Genomic DNA, 15,555 nt, shown 5'->3' on the forward strand with positions numbered 1-15,555 from the left:
TGCTTCTCCCTCCGCTGCTCCCCCCACTTATTCTCTCAATCTCTCTTTCTCTCTCTCTCGCTCTCGCTCTCGCTCTCTCTCTCAAATAAATAAATAAAATCTTTAAAAAAAAGAAATAAAAAGAAATTCTTTAAAAAAAATTAAAAACTAAAGAAAGAAACAAGAAACAAAACACCTGTTGCTCAAGCTACTGTGTAATCACCGCCATGCCCGCTGGACATCCCCAACTGGCTATCTTCTCTACACTTGGGACTTCTTTAAATCCAACCTCTGTCCCCCACTCCCACCCCCACCCCCACACTAAAACCTGCTGTTCCCACCACTTTCCTTAGGAGCTGTTCCCCAGTCACTTCGACTCATTTTTTATTCCGTCCTCCTCCGTTCTCCTCCACCCCACCCCCAACACAGTGTTTTTTTTTTAATCCCTCTCCCATCTTCTAAATAAGATCTCTGTGACTTGTTTTCATCTGGAATAGAAGAGTTAAATGGTCTCACTGCCTGGAGTCTGATCTTCTGTCCACCTTCCCACCTGTGCTAGGTTATTGGTCCCAACACACCTCATCTGCCTGATCAGGATGCTCCCCGAAGCTGAAGCCCCTGGCTTCCCGTTGCCTACCTAGTAAACTACCCAGCAGCCCACCTTCCTTGCTCCTAGGCCCACCTCCTCTACCCTCATGCCCCACCACACTTGGTCGCAGCTACACCCAGCTACTTAACTCTCCCCCCACCCGCTCTCCATTGTCCCTCCCCTCCATGCCTGTACCAAATTCATTCCTTGGACCTGAAAAGTCACTCTTCATCCCCACCTCCTTCATGGCCCTTGACTTCCTCCAATCTAATCTAGATGCGGTCTCTTCCTCTGATCCACTGAAACATCGTATTATTTATTTTCAGTTTTCTCTTTATTTTATTTTTTTTTTTAAAGGTTTTATTTATTTATTTGACAGAGAGAGACACAGTGAGAGCAGGAACACAAGCAGGGGGAGTGGGAGAGGGAGAAGCAGGCCTCCCGCGGAGCAGGGAGCCCGATGTGGGACTCGATCCCAGGATCCCGGGATCATGACCTGAGCCGAAGGCAGACGCTTAACGACTGAGCCACCCAGGCGCCCAGTTTTCTCTTTATTTTAAACTCAAGGACTCAGCCTCAGGAAAAGATCTTCATTCATTCAACAGAGAGGAATATCTACTCTTTGCTAGGCAATAAGGATACAGATATGCATTTGACACAATCCTTTCCTTCCCTGCAGGCCTTCCTGGAGCTCAGTCAGACTCCCTGGACCCCTTTCTTCTCCATGGCTTTTTCTTAATAATACCTATGTATTCGTTTGTGGCTAATCTCCCTATTAGATTCATCGAAAGCATCTTGAGGGCAAGGTACATTTGATTCATCTCAGCACGGTCTCCCTCATAAAAATATATACTTTGTCTCAATATTTTACTTGCTTAATAAATATTTAGTAAATCACCCTTTGGTTAAATGGACTATACATTGAATTTTTCATCTCCTGTGTTGTTTTTTTCTCAAAAAAAAAAAAAAAAAAGTTAAATGAATGTGCCAACACCTTTTAATGAAGAAATGATATGCTAGCCTCAAAATAAGTATAAGTGGCAGTCATTGGTAAATGCTTTTGAAAGTATTTGAGAATTGTTTAGTTCTAGATAAGCAAAATACTTCTCCCAGTTAATACAACAAATATTTATTGAGCATTCATTTCAAGCCAGGCTTTGTTCTTTGCACCCGGGATACAGCAGTGAAGAAAAGCAAATCCCTTCTCTCACCGAGCTCACGTTCTAATTTATCAAACATTCTCCTTCATGGGTTCCAGCCTTTGAAACCTTCCGTATAAAAATATCATTATCCACCCAACAATCAAATCCAGTGGGAATGAGCGCGCCAGCTGACCTTGAGAATCAGAGTTCGGGAAGAAATGGAGACAAAGACGGAAGTCAGCAGGTCTGTATTAACCATCGTCATGTCCCTCCTGCTGCAGCCTGTGTTTCATTTTCAAGAAATCAGAAATAGAGAGGTTTCAATTTAGACTCTGGTGCAAAGGAAAGAATCTCCTCGCTAAGGGCAGTTTATCGCTGTTCTAAATACAATTCCCTGAAGAGGAAAATATCGATAAAAGTATTGAGAAGGCAGGAAGAGCGCCAGAGGAAGTGGCCCGGTTCCCCTCTGCAAGAGCACCGGTTCCCGCCTGGGATGGACAGACCTGGGGTATATGTCGAATTTCAGGGAAAGAACGCATTATCTCTCTCATAGAAATGTAAATGAAGATGGATCACAAAGCCTTTTCAGGCGCCTCTGCCTTTTAGAGCAACCATAAGCAGGAGAGCGAAGTATAAAAGTTTGTGCTCTACGAGAGTAATTTCTAGAAGCTCCTGCTCTGGAAAGGTGTGAGGACACCCAATATTGAAAACAAATGACATGTAACAAATTCTCTGCCACCCTCTTTCATGTGCTCTGATGAGGAAAAACACTAGTAATTTTCCAAGCGCCTGTTTACTTTCACTTTATCTTGATGTTGGAGGAGGAGGAAACTTGGAAGCCCCACGTCACTGGCGGTCCTGCGCTGGGAAAAGGAGAAGCCATTGTTGCACAAGCCTGCTTCCCCTCCTGGGCCTCCAAGCCAGGAGAGGCCGCACTTCAGGCAGGGGAGCCCTACCCTCCCAAACACAGCCTTAGGTCTTTTCCGGAAGTGCTCTTTTTGGCAGAAGCAACTGAAACGCGCCAGCTTGTCAAAAAAGTCACGGCCTCCCCGCATCAAGTGTGCATATTGACCCCCGTCTTCCTGGGGAGCCCCACCAATAGCCCCGGCTGTAAGCGTTTTAACAACTTCACACTCACTCCACGGTCTGAAACTTGAGCTTGCAGCCGGAGTTGGGTTGAGATTGAAGGCGAGCTGGATGGGATATGCAGTCTGGTCTTTTTCATGCTCAAGAACCGTTCTGGGTGAAGGATCAGCATGCAGTGACAGAAAATTCCAGTGTGCATATTGGATAAATTACCTACACGGTATCTGTTCTAACGCACTTTTTTTTTTTTTTTAAACACCAAGGAGCTCCTTCAGATGTCTGCTGGGCTTTGAATCGTCCTATCATCCGTGGCAGGAAGTTGATCCCGGGACATTCACCAGATTCTCTTTGTGCTCAGCACCAGCTACAGGGCAGCACAGAGAGCCGAGAGCATTTGCATAGCACTGTCACATACCTCCCCTCACTTCGTACAACCACCTGGCAAAGGCAGGGACAGGACCTATTTAAAGCTGGGATCAGAGACACATTGTCTGTTAATGGAGAGGTCTTTGGCCCTTGCAGGGACTCAGCCTCCCAATGCCAGCTAAAACCAAATAAGTCCACTGGCTTTAATTATTACAGTAGGCCAAAGACAAATTCCTTAATATCTGTCTCTAGCACAGAATCAAATTATTATTTGGAGGACAACACTGTTTCTTTTCCTTTTTTTTAAGAGCGAGCGAGCACAAGTGGAGAAGGACAGAGGGAGAGAGAGAGCATCTCAAGCAGGCTCCACGCCCAGCACAGAGCCCGACGTGGGGCTCCATCTCACGACCCTGAGATCATGACCTGAATGGAAATCAAGAGTTGGGCGCCTAACCGACTGAGCCATCCAGGCACCCCCAAAATTGTTTCTTATTAATTGAAAAGATTCCTCTAAGAAGCCTTGGACATAAGGGCACACTTAAGATTTCTACCTCCTCCTAGTTGTAAAATGAGCCCTGCCTCAAAGCGACTCCAGTTGGGAATCTCTTGTATCATTATCTTCGCTCTATGTATGATATTAGGGAATATTTAATTATTCTATATTTGTTTATAGGACTATGAATTTTTTCAATGTTTCCTATAAACCTAAGCCTCCCAGGACACAAGTCAGTTGCTTCTGTGAAAACACTGAACTCATGATTTCTACTGACATACTAGTTTGAAATTCGCAGTGACTAGAACACCGGTGTGGCGCGAGAGACCAGCCCTCTGGCTCTGTGCTGTTACTGAAAAACAGATGCCCGCCAAGAGCTGTTGATATTCCAGTCTTGCTTCCATAAACCTTGCTATTTCAAATTATGGGATGGGAAGCAAGAACTGGGGAGGATCTCGGTTCCCACTGGGAAGTGAAAGTTCAGAATGCAGGAGAGAAAAATAAGTCCGAAACCCCCCCTTGTGTTTTCTATACTTCCCCTCCCACACCTTCCTCACTTCCTGCCTCTGTGACAGGCTCCCCTCCCAGGGGAGCGCTCTAACCATCACCCATTTTTAATCATTGCTGTTAGCAAGAACGGTAGCTGCAGAGCCATTGCCCATGCCCCGGGCCTCTGTTCTTTCTGAGAGGGTCTCTCAGACACCAGACCTTCTTTCTGCCCTTGCATTTTAACCCACACAATAAAACAGAATTTAACGAGGCTGATGAGGAACAATGGTGATTTTCTCTCACCAGGTTTAGACTGGCCAGAGGAGTGGGCAGGCATGAGGTACACATTATTAAATCTTCTGAGTCCCTTTTCTTCCACTGGAGGTCTGAGAAGATTGGAAAGAAGAAGAAGAGGGTGGGATGGATTGAACCAGGACTGAGACTGCCAACTCCATAAAAACTAAATTAGCTGAGGAAATAGTGAAGACCTGTTCAAAATTGAGTAGAGAAGCATCTAGTATTATAATATTATAAATAACAATATTTATAAATTTCCCAGAGTAGGGGCGCCTGGGTGGCTCAGTCATTAAGCGTCTGACTCCGGCTCAGGTCATGATCCCAGGGTCCTGGGATCGAGCCCTGCATCGGGCCCCCTGCTCCGCGGGAAGCCTGCTTCTCCCTCTCCCACTCCCCCTGCTTGTGTTCCTTCTCTCGCTGTGTCTCTCTCTGTCAAATAAATAAATAAAATCTTTAAAAAATAAATTAAAAAGAAAAACCATATTTTAAAAAATAATAAAATAAATAAAATAAATAAATTTCCCATAGTAGAGAATTGGTGTCTGGTACTTTATGAGGGCTCTACATTTAACATTGATTGAATTCTCCCAGCCCTATCGTGTAGGTATCAGAACCACCATTTACAGATGAGGAAACTGAGAAAGTCACACAGCTAAGTGGCAGAGATAAGATTCACACCAGATTTCTCTGATGTTACAGCAGGCTCTCTTTCGTCCTATGCTGTGCTGTCTCCATTAGAAATCTTGTTTGAACACTGTTGCTGGGCATAAAAAACATTATAATTTTTGACTTACAATTGACTTACAATTTTTGTAAAGTAATTTGTAAGTCAAAATTAAATAAATATATTCATTGAACTGGCAATTCTACCTAGGGTAATCTAGCCTAAAAAATACTTGAACAAGCACTAAGCATTTTTTTTTAATACTGTCAATTTTCCATCAATAAGGAAATTGTTAAATAAGTTATGGTACATTCACAGAAGAGAATACTATGCAGTCATTAAAAAGTGAGAAAGATCTGAATAGAATCCCCAGAAAGGGAAAGAAATACAGAAGAAAGTCCATACGTTTTGTTGGAGGATGAAAAAGAGTTACCTAACAATATATATTGTTTTATCCTATTTTTGTTACCAAACAAATTATGTATGTGTTGACAAATACATAGAAAAGGTTTGTTAAAAACTAATGATGTATTGTATGGTGACTAACATAACATAAAAAAATTAAAAAAAAAAAAGGGAAAAAAAAAAAAAAAAAAAAAAAAAAAGGTTTGTTAATAGTAGCAATGTAAAATTAGGAGATAAATAGAAAAAAAATGGAAAATATCCTTAGAGACTAGAAATAGGGGCAAAATTAGATGGATTTCACAATACTAAGTTAAGTACCTGTGTTCAGCAGAAGATACCAAAGTAAATGGATGACAGACCAGAGGAGAGATTGCAACATCTTGTCAGTACAAGAGATTAATATCTAGAATATTCAAAGAGCTCCTGCAGGTCAACAAGAAAAAGTCAGAAAACCCAAGAGAAAAATGACCAAGCAATGAACAGACGATTCACTTAACGGAGGACTAGATGTCAAACAAGTACATGGACAGATGATCAAACTCCCTAGTAATTACAGAAACAAACAGAAATGTAAACTAAAACTATAAGGAGTTATTATTTTAGATCCACCAGATTGGCAAAAATTAGAAAGTCTGATGCTACCAGATGTTAGCAAAGGATGTGGGGAGATGAAAATTCTTGTGCGTAAGGAGAGCAGAGAGAATATAAACTGGCATATCTGTCCCAGAAAGGGAAATGTTTGTACTTGCATAAGAATATGTCCTTTGACCCTGTATAATGCCCCACACCTGGGTATATTCTTGCTCATACTTAAGGGAGCATACACCACACTGTTTATTGTGATGGAGTTGGAGGCAACTGAGGTGTCCCTCATTAGGGAAACCTAAGTTAAATGTGGCAGATGTCTACCATGAAATAATAGCACTCGGGAACACGCCGAGACCTCAAGAAGTGTTGAGTAAGAAGACTTACAGCACAATACCACTTCCAAAAATTAAAAACCTTATACAAAAAAAAAGTGATATTTTGCAAGGATACTTGCATAATTAAGAACATACAATAAACACATTAGAGTGGGAAGGAGCATGAGAGTAGAGATGGGGGGAAGGGGAAAATTAAAAATAAAACAAGAAAGGGGCGCCTGGATGGCTCAGTCGTTAAGCGTCTGCCTTCAGCTCAGGTCATGATCCCAGGGTCCTGGGATCGAGCCCCACATCGGGCTCCCTGCTCAGCAGGGAGCCTGCTTCTCCCTCTCCCACTCCCCCTGCTTGTGTTCCCTCTCTCGCTATGTCTCTCCCTGTCAAATAAATAAATAAAATCTTTTAAAAATAAACAAATAAACAAACAAACAAATAAATAAAACAAGACAGTGGGCTTGCCCTGAATATAAACATCTGTGAACAGAAGAGAATGAGATAAAAGTGATTTTTAAGCAATACTCTGAAAGTGTTGAAGTTGGGCAGAGGAGGAAATACTTCACTTCCTAATTGTCACTCTTCTGCAATATTCAATTTTTTTTTTTTTACAGTGACTGTGCATCCCTTTGGTAATTAAAAATAAAAATGTCAGGGGCACCTGGCTGGCTTGGTCCGAAGAGTATACAACTCTAGATCTCGGGGTTGTTAGTGTGAGCCCCACATTGGGTATAGAGATCACTAAAAAAAAAAAAAAAAAATCACAGAAGGGCAGTTATTGGGAATATTAGAGAAATATCCATAATATATTACCAGGTACAGCACAATTACATTTTATGCTAATTTTTCATTACAACTTTATTGACATAAAATCCACCTTTTTAAAAGTTTACAATTCAGGGCCTCCTGGGTGACTCAGATGGTTAAGCGTCTGCCTTTGGCTCAGGTCAGGATCTCCAGGTCCTGGCATCAAGCCCAGCATCCCACTCCCTGCTCAGTGCGGAGTCTGCCTCTCCCTCTCTCTCTGCCCCTCCCCATCTCATGCTCTCTCTCACTCTCTCTCTCTCAAATTAATAAAATCTTTTTTAAAAAAAAGTACAATTCAGTAGTTTTTAGTGTATTCACAGAGTTGTGCAACTGTCCCATATCCAATTCCAGAACATTTCGTCACCTCACAAAGAAACTCAGTATACATTAGCTGTCACTCCCCATTTCCCCCACCTTCCAGCCCCTGCCAACCACTAATCTACTTTCTGTCTCTATAAATATGCCTATTCTGGACATTGCATACAAATGGAATCACATAATATGTGGTCTGTGTGTCTGGCTTCTTTCTTAGCATAATGTTTTCAAAGTTCATCCCTGTTGTAGTGTGTATCAGCACTTTATTCTTTTTATTCCCAAATAATATTCCCTTAAATGGATATACCTCTTCTTGCTTATCCATTCATCAGTTGATGAACGTATTTTGGACTATTTCCATTTTTTCGCAGTTAGGAATAGTGCTACTATGAACATTCACATACAGGTGTTTTTGTGTGGGCATATGTTTTCAATTTTCCTGAATATAGTGATTCCATTTTTGTTTAAATAAAATATGCATAGGAAGAAAAAAAAAACAATGTTAACAGTAATTATTTCTGGAGAGTGGGATAATAGGCAACTTAAATTTCTTTTCTCTTTTGAGCTTTTTTATTTAAGTTTTTGAAAATAAAAGTCGATTTTTTTCAATCAGGAAAAAAAAAGCCACATTGTTTAGAAAGGAAGGAAGGAAGGAGGAAGGAAAAAAAGAAAAAGAAAGAAAGAAAGAAAGAAGAAAGAGCCAAACAATAAACCACTCAGGGGTCAAGCGGGAATTGACTGTTCCCCTGGCTTTTCAACAGGAAACCCAGGGGCTCTGGCACCGGCTGGAATACCCTGCCCCCAGCTCCCTCACCCTTCAAACTTCACACCTCAGCCTGGGCAGAAAGTGATTTCTGTGGCCTACAAAGTGGCCCTTGTTGATATTCACGTCAGGCCACAGGCCATGCCAAATGACCCATATTTGCTTGCCAAAAAACCAGACGCTGTGGACGATGCCGCTTAGTTCTGCTATGTTCTCCACTCCCTCACTCCAGGATAATGTCTACCATTTTCATCATAAGGATTTTATGTTTTTAAGAAATACTTGCTCAAAGAACTGATGCTTAAAGTGCACATACACACATTCATACTCCTTCTTCAGAAGCGTGCAATGCGCTGCAGTCGCGCTGGGCGCACGGATCGTTCCACCGCGGACGCCGGAGAAATCCTCCAGATGCGAGCCGCTCGCGGCCAAACGCGAGCCGGGGGCACTTCCCCTCAGGGGGCAGCGGCTATTTATAGCGCTCCGGAAACTTGGGGTTTGACTCATATTTTAGCTGACTCGTGAATCAGATTTACCAAAGACTAGATTTCTTTTGTCCGAGGAAAGGAGATGACAATTAGAGCAACCATCTCCGCGCGCTCACGGAGAGAAAACACAAAGAGAAGAATTTACAATGACTCAGCCCCGGCCCCGCGGCGGGCGCGGGCCTCACGAACAATGGAAAGTCACAGCGGGGCCTCCCAACCGCTCCCCAGGCCGCGTCTACACCCGCGGGGCTGCCCGGAGCTCGTGGCAGCGGGGACGATAAAAAAAAAAAAGAAAGAAAAGAAAAGTGATTATTTCTTAACCCTCTTTCCTTGCTTTTTAGCCTAAAATGCAGAACTAGCTCTTAAGATTACAGTATAATGATGGTGATTTTTGTGAAATCCACAGAAGCTATATGGGACCTGAAAGCAAAGGCTTTCAGGCTTAATTTTCCAGGGCGAGGGTCACCGCAGTCGCAAACACAGACACTAGGAGACACCCCCCCCCCCCCCAGTAACCCCCCCCCCCCCCCCAATCCCCCCTGACCCGTCCAGACAGGCGAGTGGGCAGAAACCTGCACATGTTTTCTTTTTTTTTTAAAGATTTTATTTATTTTTTTGACAGAGAGAGACACAGCGAGAGAGGGAACACAGGCAGGGGGAGCGGGAGAGGGAGAAGCGGGCCTCCCGCTGAGCATGGAGCCCGATGTGGGGCTCGATCCCAGGACCTGGAATCATGACCTGAGCCGAAGGCAGACGCTTAACGACTGAGCCACCCAGGCGCCCCTGCACATGTTTTCTTAACTCGTCTGAAAACTATCCTGAGGGCGCCTGGGTGGCTCAGCAGTTAAGCGTCTGCCTTCAGCTCGGGTCAGGATCCCAGCATCCTGCGATCGAGTCCGGGGTTGGGCTCTCTGCTCAGCCGGGATCCGGCTTCTCCCTCTCCCTCTCCCTCTGCCTGCCGCTCTGCCTGCTTGTGTTCTCTGTCTCTCTCTCTCTTTCTCTCTCTCTCTCTCTGTGTCAAATAAATAAATAAAATCTTAAAAAAAAAAAAAAAAGATCCTGAAAAAAAACACGAGGGTCCCGCATAGCAAAACTTTGCTTCCAGACCAGGGGAGAAGGGTTAGCTCAAGTTGGGGGAGGCCAGCGTGGATCTCACGGGACACGAATTTGCCCTTGCAGCGGGGAACAGGGTCTCTGGGATGAAGCTGGCCCGAGGCCTGTTGGTTAGATCATTTCTGGAAACTTCGGTCGTCTCCTACAGGATGTGTTAGTTTGGGATTTCTTGTCCGGGACTCAGTTACTCTCGAGGAATATAGCAGCTCCAGCCAAGATTAGAAAATCAATAGAATGCTTTTAGTGCCCGGGTTTTGTCGGTGCGTGGGCTGTGAAGGGATGTGAACAGCTCCGCGAAGCCCCACCAGTACCCCAGGGCGAGCCAGAGCCAAGCCGCCCAGGGCGTTTCCAGCGCGCCCCGGGGCAGCCCACGCAGCTCCTGCGGGTTGTGCCAGCACCGAGTGTGGACCGGAGTGGCGCGAGGGCCCGGGGAGGACGTGCTGGAGGAGGGAGCCCTCGCCTCGGCGTCCAACCCGCGCTGGCCGGTGCCCTGGCCGCCCGTGTCCCGGCCACCCTGCGCCCTGCCCAGGAGAGATTCCTGGCAGCCTAGAGAAGCCCAGGATGCTCTCCAAACTCAAAAGTTACCCCTCTAAGCCTCCCTCTCCGCCTCTGAGAACACACTAACACCCATACACTAATACCCTCAAACCCAGATACGCTAATGATACATGCAGGTCCTCTTCTTTTCCTATAGATGAGAGGACCGTGCGGTTTACCATCCAAAGCAAGACTTTGGAGAGGGAAAGAGTGATTGCACCCAGACAACAGAAAAAAACAAAAACAAAAACAAAACAAAACGTCTGAGGCAAACCAGGATACTAGCAGGCATACAGGGTCACCTTGGGGGATTTGAGCAATTTATCTAAATTTATCCAAATTCAGAAAACATTCTGCACCCCTTACACTCTCCTAGTGAAAGGGAAGGAGAGAGAGAGAGTGAAGCACGTGGAAGTGCCATTTTAAAAGAAAATAAAGCCCAATTCAGCACTGCATTTTGAAAAATACCCTATTTTGTTAAGAACACTCGGAACTCCTCAGTGTATTTTGTACTGCTTTTGTTAAATACTTGAAAATTTATTTGTAAACGTTGCAATAATGTCTGTGGGCATCGGCAAAGCAGACTTAGCAAATGTTGCAGGAGATGTGGAGCTAGCCTCAGCGCGCCAGACTGCGCTGGTAACGCTATTTCTTCCCACGGGGTTCTCTCTGTGCATTTCCTTGATGTACATGTATGTATCATTTATATCTTTATATATACCTATATAGTTACAGTTACTACTCACATATATGCAGATTTTGAAAATAGATTTTTTTTCTAGCAGTGGCATTCTTCTAGCTGCCTAGCTATGTGTAGTTAGCAATAGGCAACCAACTTTTTAACACACTTTCATAAATATTTTTTAAGGATTTTATTTATTTATCAGAGAGAAAGAGCACAAGCTGGGGGAGTGGCAGGCAGAGGGAGAAGCAGGCTCCCTGCTGAGCAAGGAGCCTGATGCAGGACTCCATCCCAGGACGCTGGGATCATGACCTGAGCTGAAGGCAGACGCTTAAGGACTGAGCCACCCAGGCATCCCTTTTTTAACAAACTTTTAAAGCACATACTTTGTGCACGCACCATGTGTTCTAAGAACTTTCCATATGTTAACACATTTAATCCTCACAACAACCCTATGAAGTAAGTATATTGTTATCATTCCCATCTTACAGATAGAGAACCTGAGGCAGAAAGGTTAGTAAAATTGCCCAAAATATCACCTCTAATAAATTGCACAGATGGGATGGGGACTCAGGATTAAAACCCAGGCCAGTGTCATCGCACCTAAGCACTACATTGTACTTGATCTGACCTGTGAAGGCTTTATAGGGGCACTAAGAGAGATGTGGCCTGGATTAATTCAGCTCATTTGCTAAGTGACTTAAGGATGTGTTTTACTGCTGCCCATACCTCTTTAATAAATGTTTGCATCAGGCATCCCAAAATAAAGCTGCTACTAGGATTCACCCCAGTAGTGTAAGACTTTTGGCAGTGTAACTCTGTCTTCTTTTTCCGTAACCTTAAGCTTCAGCTAAACTAAAAAACCCTAGTTTAAACTTTCCTGCCTCAGCATTTTCTCTGTGCTTTTCCCTTTACCTAGAATGCCTCCCTAGCCAATTCTCACCACTTGACTTCTCTTATTAACACCCTACCTACCTTCAAGGCCCAAATCAAACTGGCATTCCATTGTCCCACAAGACAGAAACTCTCTCTCCAAAGCCTGAAATCCTACAGCCTTTATTATCTGCACCACTCACATGCCTACATATCTTATCTCCCCTACTCAGTCAGCAATTTCTTTCCCCCACAACACTTAGCACAGCACATTTTCACATAAATAGTTCTCAGTGAATGTATAGCCCCACATTGTTTGCCCTTCATCCATCCTCTCTGTTAAATATCTGCAAAGAAAAATGATGTATTATTTCAAGAAGACTTCTTCCTTTTTTTTTTTTTAAAGATTTTATTTATTTATTTGACAGAGAGAGACACAGCAAGAGAGGGAACACAAGCAGGGAGAGTGGAGAGGGAGAAGCAGGCTTCCCGCGGAGCAGGGAGCCCCATGCGGGGCTCGATCCCAGGACCCTGGGATCATGACCTGAGCCGAAGGCAGACGCTTAATGACTGAGCCACCCAGGCGCCCCAAGACTTCTTCCTTCTAGGAGAACCATGATTTTATTCAGATATCTGTCCCTCTCTAGTTCTAGAAGTAGACCCTGATCTGTCTGAGCCAGTGCTACCCAATAGAAATAGAAGACAAGTGGCACATATCATTTTAAATTTTCTAGCAGCCACATTTAAAAAGTAAAAATAAACAGGTGGATATAGACTTGTTGAATCACTATATTGTACACCTGAAACTAATCTGACACTGTATGTTAAAAGTTTGACTGGAATTAAAATTTTTAAAAATTTACTCAATGCGGTCCCACATTTAAATAAATAAATAAATAAATAAATAGCAGGTGGAGTTAATTTTAATAAATTTCTTAACCAAGCATACCCAAAATGTTATCTCACTATGTAATCAATATAAAAAACACCGAAGAGGTATTTTACTCGTGAGAGAGAGAGACAGAGACAGAAGTGTTTGGAATCTCATGAATATTTTACACTTAGAGCACATCTTAATTCAAACCAGACACATTTCAAGTGCCCAGTATCCGCATGTTGCCAGTAGCTCCCATACCAGACAAGGCAGGCTTGAGCCCATCAACATGTCATTCCCATGGCAATAGTATCGGTCCAGGCGTGTAGGCTCGAGACCTGAGCTGGGCCCAGGAGCCTGAAGTGGAAGATTTACAGTCTGTTCTGGAGATTGTCTGCCTGCTGGTAGTGACCAGGGAAGACAGTAGCTCTGATTGCCTGGAAGCTTTAGTGGCGGTCGTGTTGGCACCATGAAGGGGAAGTGGCCGGACTGGTGTTAGGATGGCACCAACAGCGGGGATGGTAGGAGTGGGCAGACAGAAAAAACCCTGTGTCCTTAATGACATCAATGAGCCCCTGAGCGATCACACAGGGCCCAGAGCTCAGCCTACTTCTGGTCATGAAAAATAACACATTTCCCTTTTGTGTAAGCCAGACCGGGTCAGTTTTCTGTAGCAACCAAGAACACCCCAACATCAGAGCCAAGCCTTGAATCCGGGTCTGCAGGCCTCTCTAGGCCCAGGCTTTACTACCAAGATGCTCCTCAAGAAAGATTTTTAGCTAATTCTTTTGGATATCTCTTAGATCTTCCAGGCAACTGCCAATGGATTCGAGGCAAAGATCCCCAGAGACGGTGGTGTTTGTGCAGGCCTCCCGCACCAGGTCGGTATTTGTCAGTTCAGCGGCAGGCCTCATCTGGGGCACAGAGGTCCCGTCCCTGGGCAGGTGCTGCCGTCCTGCGCTCTCCAGCTGGCCAGTGTTCGCCCCATCTGCCAGGGCTGGCATTTGTCACAGCCCTTCATCACCTCTCCTGGACCCCGTAGACCCTGGGTCTGGCCCAAAGCTGGACAAGCAAGAGCCTTTTGCCAGGAGGCAGCTCAGGAAGCCACGCTCTCCACTGTGATCTGGCAGCTTTTCCTGGCAGGGTGCTCAAGATAGGATCGGGTCTCCTAGGGCAACTGCTGGTGCGAGGAATTTGGAGGAAGGGTCAGAAGACTGACAGGAGCACTAAACACCACAGGGCCAGACACTGAAGAGGAGCACCAACAAGGAAAATGGACAGAAAAATGCCACCCTGGAGATTAAAACGCTCATGAACTCAGATCATCATGTGCGGCTTGTACGCAGCAGCAGCGTGTGAATGAACCTGCTCTGGGGCCGACTTCACAGTTCACTCACAGTGCACGGGTCCTATAGCCCCAGAACCAGAAGGGAAGGCAGAGCTACACGGAACCAAGCCTCCTCCCATTGCCTTGGAGGATACACACGGTGCACAGTGGGCAAAAAACTAGCAGCGCGGTGTGGTGAGGAGAATGGAGCTCCAGGACCAGAGATGGGCCACTCAGCGCTGTGCGCCAGGAGACAGGCCACAAGGCCTCTGCGAGGCTCAGTTTCCTCTCTGAAATGAGCCTTCGCTATCCATCTCCCAGCTTCGTAAGCCTTACATTCTAAACCACACGTGAAACCCCTTGTAAGCTATTAAGTGCTGTAAATGCTCACTGTTAGCATTTCTCTTACAAAAGAAAAACTCCGATAATTTTTTAAAAAGGTTTTATCTATTTATTTGTCAGAGAGAGAGAGAGAGAGCACAAGCAGGGGGAGCTGCAGGCAGAGGGAGAAGCAGGCTCTCCGCTGAGCAGGGAGCCCGACGTGGGACTCGATCCCAGACCTGAGCCGAAGGCAGATGCTTAACCGCCTGGGCCACTCAGGCACCCCTGAAGGCAGATGCTTAACCGACTGAGCCACCCAGACATTCCTATAGCATTTGTTCTTATCATTTACTTTCTCTCTGTGCCTCTGGTTCCTGATTTACAAAATGAGACCTCAAATATTTGTCCTGCACACTGCTAGGGACTGGAGTGAAGTCCAAATGAGGTTGCAGATCCAAAAGGCTTACTAAGATGTAAAGCTTATAGTCAGGGGTGTCATGCCCCCAGACATTTATAGCATCTAATTGCAAAGAGCTTGCCAGAGTGGAAGATCCAACTCCTGTTTTGTGAAACATTTCAAATATCGAAATTGCAGAAAATAAGCTGATACCCATATTACCATCTGTTAAATCTGGGTGATAGTCATATGCATGTCATTATTTTCTGTAGTTTTCAATGTTGGAAACATTTCATAAAACAACATTTATTTATTTATTTATTTATTTATTTATTAGGATTTTATTTATGGGGCGCCTGGGTGGCGTTAAGCATCTGCCTTTGGCTCAGGTCATGATCCCAGGGTCCTGGGATCAAGCCCCACATCGGGCTCCCTGCTCCACGGGAAGCCTGCTTCTCCCTCTCCCACTCCCCCTGCTTGTGTTCCCTCTCTCGCTGTGTCTCTCTCTGTCAAATAAATAAATAAAATCTTTTTTTTTAGATTCACCCATTTTTTTTTATTATTTTTATTTTTTTAAGATTTTATTTTGACAGAGAGAGACACAGCGAGAGAGGGAACACAAGGAGGGGGAGTG

Source organism: Phoca vitulina, unplaced genomic scaffold, assembly GCF_004348235.1.
Source record: "Phoca vitulina isolate PV1807 unplaced genomic scaffold, GSC_HSeal_1.0 scaffold11, whole genome shotgun sequence".
NCBI classification, from domain to species: Eukaryota; Metazoa; Chordata; class Mammalia; order Carnivora; family Phocidae; genus Phoca; species Phoca vitulina.